Genomic DNA, 8,715 nt, shown 5'->3' on the forward strand with positions numbered 1-8,715 from the left:
AAGAAGAGGACCTGTTGTTTTTAATGAGCCCCTGGCCTTTTCCACTGGCTGGCAGGTTCGTGTGCTGGCAGTGTGGATAGCAGTTTGGATCACAAATAGGCCAGTTACGGCTAAGGTTGTTTTTTTTCTCCTCTGACTAATAATCTTAATTTACCTGGCTTCCTGAGGCCTTCTTCATGGTTTCTGGTGTGCTGACTTCATGTGTGGCAGTTCTCATGCTAAGGTATTAAATTTTTACCATATACATCTGTCTGGTGTATTTATTTATACAGTTCATCACGTATAGGCATTTGTGAGCTAAGCTTTAAAGTAAGCTTTCACATGTAGTTTTGTCTGGCAGCCTTAGTCTGCCTTTTTAAAGAAACCACCCTGTCAAAAGTTTGGCCTTCATACCCCAAACTGTGAGAGCGGCGGGCTGAAACATCTGTGGTCTTGGCTGGGAATAAGAGGCTGCAGAGACTTGGATTTAGGATCTAATATGCAATCTCTGGGGTGGGGTAATGGGGAACTTGGCTTGGGGTTATGAACTAGGATTGTGAGGTGAGGTGAGGGGTAAGGGTGTTGGGCTGGGAAATTTGGAGAGCTAAGAATTTAGCTCTCCAAATTTGAGAGTTCGGCATTAGGTGATGAGAGGATGGAGTGTATCAGGGTAGCCTGGATAGGGGGAAGGGCGTGGTGAATTTTGAGAAACTGGGGTTAAGGCTGGGACAAATGCTGTTGGAAAGACAAGGGATCTTAATTTTGTAGCTGTACAGTGTTTTTAAAAATAGCAATAAATATGCCAAATAGACGTTTACTTAAACACTTCAAATACTGAACAGAATAAATTACTATAATGCTAAGTCAATGTTTTTACTAAGGGATTTTGTGTAAGGGAGACAATAAGAATTAGGTCGCCTACATGGTTAAGGAAGAGGCTTGTGTTTCTGTGATGTGGAAACCGTGGTGAAGCATAACTCTGGAGCTGGTTTAAGGTCCATGAATTGAGGTTTGTGGGCAGGGGATTGGGTGTTTTTTCTGTTTTTTTCTTTTTTCTTTTTTTTTTCTTTTTTTTTTTTTTTAAGGACTGCAAAGGGAGGCTAATGTTGAAAAGTGTCCGCTAAAGCTGTAGCAAATGAATGGATGGATTAGTTGGAATACAAAGAATTCGAATGGAGTTGGAGCATGTGTGAGTGCTGTTGGCTTTCCGGCTGGGAAATTGGTCTGGAGGGTTGGGTGAGGGTCATTTGATGCTATTTTGGCTGTTCCCGGCTCAGTAACGGCTGGATAAGAAGAGGGTCTCTCTTTCTCTGACGCCCTCCCTCCCCTCACTCAAACGCATACATGCACATGCACACACTCCTTTCATGTTCGGCCAGTTGCATCCAACACTGGGGAGACTTTTGGGAAGATGATATTATGGATGATACGGAGTGGAAGATGACTCAGCCACAGGAATCCCAGAAAACCCACAGTGGTTGACTGGAGTACATAGACAGAGAGAGACAGTGAAGCAGAGGGGGGGTGTGTGTGTGTGTGTGTGTGTGTGTGTGTGTGTGTGTGGTATAAAAGCCAAGGAGAAGTAAAGGAGAAAGGGAGTCATGGGAATGTGTCATTGGAGTTGTCATTTTTATTTTTGCCTGTTATTAATGTGACTTTCCTTTAGTTCAGTTTAGCAGTCCATTAAAATAAGTACTTTAATGTTTCATGTATTTGTGTGCATTAGATATTAATGTTCAATAATAACGTGTCAGATCTATATCACTGAGGAAGTATGGACGCCTTCATTTAAGCATGTGCTTTCTGCTGCTTTTTTCTGCAAAGTTACCGTAATGTAAAGGCTACCAAATGTAACATTAGCATCAGTGAATAATTTATGACCTTTCATGACTGACTGTAACAGTGAGCAACCCAGAATTATTCCAGCCTAAGCTTTAGATGTGTTTGTTAGGTTCTAGATGCATCATTTTGTTTTTCATAACTATAGTTTGTTTACTCGGGTCTGAATCAGTTGATGAGTTTGACATTTTTTTGCTTTTTCCTGTGGTTTGGTTTTCATTGACACAGAGAAAACCCCAAGTGAACTCCAAGCAAACCAAAACTCTGTCAGGAGCAACAAAAATAAATGCATGACGAGGGGGCCACGTTCTGGACTAGTGAATAACGTTCATGTTACAGCTAGTTGTCACAGTTTGTGTTCTGGGATGCTGGGAAATACACAAAGCATACCTGGCTAGGTAAAGGCATTTATCTCACACCTGCAGCTTATGCCTGGTGTTTGGGTAGGATTGATGTTGCATCATGTTCTCACCATAAACAAACCAGATTCAGGCGCCCTCCTCTAAAGGAGCTTAGGGTTTGTTTGTTTGTTTTTTTTGGGGGGGGGCATGGTTACACCTGCAATTGAACAACTTTGGCTAAATGGACTAAACAGCACAGGAGTGAAAACACCCTTACGTCTCTGACTTTATTCATTATTTGGTAACCTAAAGAGTTTGTAAGTTTTGTCATGTTCAGCTGTGCTCTTTGGTTCGGTTTCTAGCACAAAGAAGGAAAAGGCTGCAGCTATTCCAGTGCATATCTGGCTTTCTTTCGGTTAGTGATGGTAAAATGAGCAATTCCTAGTTGTGGAAGGAGATACCAATACTTTCTTAATAAGCCAAAGACTTCTGGGGGATGTGGTTTTAATGTTTTGGAACACCAACAACATTTACAGCGTAATTTAGACATTATGGTCTTCTCTAGCAAGGACTTAAGGTCATTGTGCAACAAGACCGCAACTAATTTGAGAATGATGGCTTAAATGTTAAATATCCAACATGTAAGTCTTGTCTTTTTTTTTGCCTTTGACTCTGTGCTGTGATTGGAGCTGACAATTGTGGCTTTTATCTGTTATCCTGCCAAGCTGAACTAGAGGCAGGCCTGGGATCAGCTCAAGTCCAATATGCTGTAAACGCTCCGTTTGTTGAACAGACACAAATGGAAGTTGAAATGTCCAGGTGAATGGGGTTTCAAGCTTTATTTCTGGCTGCATGCCTACCCACAGACTAGTTTTGTGAATTTGTCAGTTGATTCTCATTAATGGTGATAAAGCGATCTGTAAAATCAGATCTGTTTTCTGCCAGCCCATTTTCGCAATATAAAAGCTTTCTAAAATGCAGAGAGGAAAGCTAAGAGAGACTCAAATTGTGAGTAAACACTTACTTTAAGTGCGGATAGTAAAACTATAATTTGTGACAGTACGGCACAGATTTATTTTTATTGAAAGCAGAATTAGAGGCAGTTTGTGTAAAAACTGGATGTGAACAAAAGAGCATGAAGTAACATGGCCAAAACATCTGTAAAGCTGTGGTGCAACAGCAGATTTGACATTTTATTAACAAAGAATAGTTTTTACCCATAATGCCACCAGCAGTGTCATGCAATGGAGATACAATTTGATAATTAACAGCTTTTACACTTGCTCTTGTGCAATTTAAAATAAGCAGAGGAGTGGAAAAGTGCTGTCTCACCACTGAGCTCTTGGTATCGCGTGCCTTCCAAACTTTCACTGTGTTGCAGTGACCTTGAGCGCTGCAGAAAACAGCCTGTGAGTAACTCAGGAAAATGAGGAGTGGAAAAGAGAGAGGGAACCCTCCAGCTTGCTTGTCGACAGATAATCTGTCAACCCCCCACTGGTCCCCAGACTCACGGTACATGTGGCATACACACACATGCTATGCAGAACACACACACACACACCTCTCACCAGCCACCTACTCATGCTGCACAGCTGAGTGTCTGACAGTGAGGTAGCTGGTGGAGAACGTACTTACCTCCCTCCTCTCCTCATCTGTTTCAGCTTCATCCATCACACCCTACACACACCTTTCTCTCCCTATCTTTAACTTTCTGCCCTCTCTCTTCTGTTGTCTCTCTTCTCTATCATAACCTTTCTCTTTCTTCCTGTGGGTCTATCATGGTTTGTCCCTCCCTCGGTTTCTGCTCCTTCTCTCCAATTTATCTTCTCTTATTTGTCTTTGCCTGAACTCCCTGAGATGGTTGCAAAAAGAGAAGGCGAAAAAGTCATCAGTGAAAAATGGACACTGTGGAGAACACACACTGTTCTGTAATCTAAGTACATGCTGGAACACTCTTGATTATATTAGCCCTGTGATGTGCTGGAGCTAAGATGTAAAACAAGGCTCGCCATGAATGGTGGCTGTTAATAAACTCAGAATTGCAAACTATTGATTGGCTCACTCAGTGTTAATCGTGCATGTGTGTGTGAAATGCACATCCGTGCATACTTCAGCAGTGATAGCCCAGTAGTTTTGAAAATAATGGTATCAAGATCTGTACACAGTTCTGCTCAGTGATTGCCTCCAGGCCTTTAATACCCTACAACTGACCCCTGCCTTGGGTCAGAACAAAGCATAGTCTTTAGTAAATGCTTCACTACTACCTACTAAGAATGCCTAAGGATCAAACCTTTGAATGAATGCCAACCATTTGCATAGACCATGAACACACAGGCATTGTAGAAACAGTGCTGCTGTAGCAATCATCATTTCATTTAGGTATAATCTGAAATAATACGCCAAATCAACGCAATGCACCATATTTTTTTGATGGATATCTCAGGGTGTTTTTTGTGCTACAGAAAACGCTCCCAGAACGTGCTGTTCATCTACAAATAAGAGAGAATCTCAAAGTGTGTAACCAAATCTAGGTTTTGACAAAATGTCAACAGAGCTGAGGTTTTGTTTGTTGCTTCCTGCTGTCTAATGGTCTTCCTTCCAAGTTTATTAAGCACCAGCATCACACACATGAAAGTTGTCCTTTCATTAATAATTTAAAATTATATAACATCTGTGACGTGATGACAGGATCAGGCAGGATCTAAAAGTGAAAGATTGTTTGGTATGATCACAACTGGGAGAAGAAAAGGTCTTGACATTTGCACATCTTGACTGTTGGGTAAAGTGTGCATATACACATCTAAGCATGTAGCTTTTAGACACATAATATGAAGGCACTGTGCATCAGTTGGCTTACATGTTTGACACCTCGTTCATGCATGCACGTGTAGAATTGGTGCCGTCTTTGCACGTAAAAATAAAACTGCAACTTCTAAGTCAGTCAGCTACATTATCTTGTATGCAATGAACTTACTCAGTCAGTGGGCAAACATGTGAAAGCTACCCATGAGAGTTGTCATATAACATGGAACTGGATACAGCAGTTAAATTTTTTTTCTTTTCCCCGTGAGTGGGTAGAGTGCAGAATGAGTCAGTGGGTTGACATTAACTGGCAGTTGTGCAAAGTGCGCAGATGTATTGCAAAAAACCCAGATGAGTCACTCCTCACTTCAGAAATGGTAATTGCACTTAATGACTCAATGACCACATTTGGATTGGAATTATTTCTTTGGAAGTTGTAGAACAAACTAAAGTGATATCATGGGCAGAAAGACAGGCAGGAAGGCAAATGGGAGAAATGAGTTGGATGGAAAGTGAGTGAAAGAAACTGATGAGAAAGATGGATTTAGAGTGGCAAAATATCCTCCACCATGTGGAGTTGTTTAGGCCATTACTGGCCATGTTGTTTGTTCTTCACTGTTCTTGTGCATCTTGCTGCCAACTTAGTGTCAGGGTAATGTGATGGTTAGATTTATAGATGTGTCCCCCTCTGGGCTGCCACAGGAGTTTGGGCAGCACAGATGTGATGAAGCACTGTCCAGAATCCAACAGCTACAGTTAAGTTCCCAGTCTGTGCCAAGAGCCACGTGAATTTGGGTGGGGATGGTGGAAGCGGATGGAACTTCTGGAGTTGCTGTGAACTAAATTCAATTTAACAGCTGTGGAGGGAAATGTCCACATGCTCATCATCTGGGTGGGTAAAGAGATGAGGTTGGGTTATGGATTGAATCCAAAACGTGTATTTTTTCTTTCTTTTTTGTATATACACAGGTCTGCGGCATATGTAGTCATGTATTTGTCTATGACCCAACATTACTGAAACCTCCCAATCTCACCTAAAGGTCATATAAACCATTTCTACAACCATCAAACACAGCAAAAACAACAATTGAAAGCACAATTGCGACATTTTTGCATAATTTGCATAAACACAAACAACCAAAACCCTGTGTTAACATCACTGTGTCTAACCAGGCAAACGACACATTGTCTAAATGCCGAGATAAAAGTTTTGTCACGTTCTGACCAAAGTTCACTGAACCAACCACAACAGAAGATCACAAATGTTTTCACGCTTGATCAATAATAACATGAAATCAGTTTTACCTTTCCAGTCGCTTCCAAACCAAACATCCTTTCGAGACTACGGCTTATTTCCTGAATAACTCAATCTCCCACAATCCCTCAGGAGATTGTCAACACAGCGTTTGTAATTGCAGAGAAATACGCTATTCATTTTTGGGCTTGTCATTTTTGAGCAGGCACCTAACAAATACCCTTGGGGCTAAAGAGGTTAAGACTGTCTGAGCAGCTGTATTTAAGAAGTGTTTAAAGGTTGTAGACTATGTTTAGTGCTATCTTTTGTCAGTACAGAACATGGCGTCACTGGGTTGGTTGGTTGTTGCTAATAGGCTTCTAGTAACAGAACCAGTAACTCAGTGGAAAATAAGGACACTAAAACTAAAAATCGGTCTAACATTAATGAGTTTTATGTTAAGAACCCAAGGATACACTGTCCACATTCACTCTGTCTCTGAAGCAGTAAGTTATTTTTCATTGTTTCCCGTTTCAGTGCAGCTGGGCAAAGTCCACCTGTTACCTGTGATGTTTGGATTTGTAAAGCATTTTATAATTGAGAACTATCTCATCAGTGAGATGAGGGAAAAGGTCTCAAAAGTACAGCATCTCTTCCTTCGTCACTTTTCAGACGGAGCAACGGAGAGCTAAAATGTGCTATTTAACCTCCTAAGACTCGAACTCTTCCACGGCATGCATTTTTAATTTCTCTTTGATATTTGGGCATATTGGGGCCCGATGAATGTAAAAACAAAGAATTACCAGATTTTTTTTTCTTACCTTTGTTTTTAAGAAAAATAAGGGCCACATGAGGATATTCATTTAACATTTTGATAGAACAGTAGCAGTATAATGTCCTCATGAGTGGATATCAGGCCCTTGTAGAGCAAAATTGAGTATTTTGGTCTAAATAACCCAAAATGTGATGTCCACATATGTGGACGCCAGGTCCTAGGAGGTTAATGTGGTTGAGATGTAGGCTCATAAGGTCACCAACATAAACCGTGTAAAATCACAAAACGCTGATCCATTTGTTTTCTGCTGATAATTTCGTTATTGTACTCATACCAATAAAATGATAAAGACCTCTGTACACAAAGAAGAGCTCTGAGGCAGTGCAAGTCTGTGTACGTAAAGGAACTTCCGAATTCATCAGCCTGTCAAAACAAAAGCCATAGCTGTTGCTTAATGAAGCATTTCATTTCCATCATTGTTTCTGCTCCCTCACAGGATTTCACTGTATCTTTTTACTTGATGTATGTGAAGTGCAGCAGAGCACTGTATCTGCATAATTTTAGAATAGAGGGCTCTGAAGCAGTGCCTCAGTATTCAGAATGGACTGGTAATGAGTCACAATGCTTTATTGAAAAAGTGTGTGTGCGTGAAAAATAATTGAATGTAAGTGGTGCCTATCAAGTTGTGGTTGTTTCTCTCTGGTAGTGAAACCTACGGAGATTTGAAAACTCATTTAGCTGTGCCACTTCAAAGAAAAGGAAGTATTACGTAAAATCGTTGTTGGACGGGGTGGCACGCTGCTCTGGGAAGAACTGCGCAAAAGACCTGGCGTGGTGAAAATGAATCAAGACGATCGAGTCGCTGTTTTCACTGTACTGTGGTTTTGTGCGTGTATGCGTGCGTGTGTTCACATCTTTGTCTAGGCTAAGTAAATGTTTGTATTCATGCTAATTAGTGTGTCCATTGAATAACAGGAAGCTGTTCCCAGTCTGCAAAGATGAAAGGCATTAGAACTGTGTCCAGTATTTCCTCCCTGGTGTGTTCACTCTAGCTCTGCAGGCTTTAACAATGAGATCTCTGAAAAGAAAGAACCAGAAAGGAGTTTGATAAGCTCTCTTTAACAGCAACATCAGAGTGAAAGCCTCAGATGAGTGCAGCCAGGTCGGGAAGGTTCCAGTGCAGAGCAAACTAAAAAAGCAAAACACATGCTTTCTGTCAAATCCACGAAATAAAAAAATAAAAAGATAAAAATGTGTGTATAGTAGGGCTGGGCGATATGACCCAAAATTCATATCTCGATATTTTTTAGCTGGATGGCGATATAAGATATATATCTCGATTTTTTTTTTTTAAGCCATAAAGTAAGAACAAAAAGAGAGTTCTTAGTCAAAGCTGTGTCCCAGATGTCACACAGGCACTTTTATTAACATACAGCACAGATGTACATGAAAAATTACTCAAAATTAAATTATGAGAATTCATTAAATAATAATGCTCCATAAATAAAAGAAAACAAGGTTGTTTTTGTGCTAAACAAAGAGCTCACAATTGTGCAGTCAAAATGTAAACTAAAAGACGCTGAGCGTAATAACAAAGACAGATTTCACAGCTGCTCTGTTCCCAAGTTTTACTGTGTGACTGACAGCCTGGAGTTTGAAATCCGCTTCATAACCACCTCTCTTACAGGTGCCATTTATGGTCCTTATACACACACAATACGGTAATATTACGTTGATGCACAGTA

Source organism: Mchenga conophoros, linkage group LG11 (assembly GCF_057382185.1).
Source record: "Mchenga conophoros isolate Kocher_MC1m ecotype Shallow Benthic linkage group LG11, M_conophoros_male_GT1.1, whole genome shotgun sequence".
NCBI lineage: Eukaryota > Metazoa > Chordata > Actinopteri > Cichliformes > Cichlidae > Mchenga > Mchenga conophoros.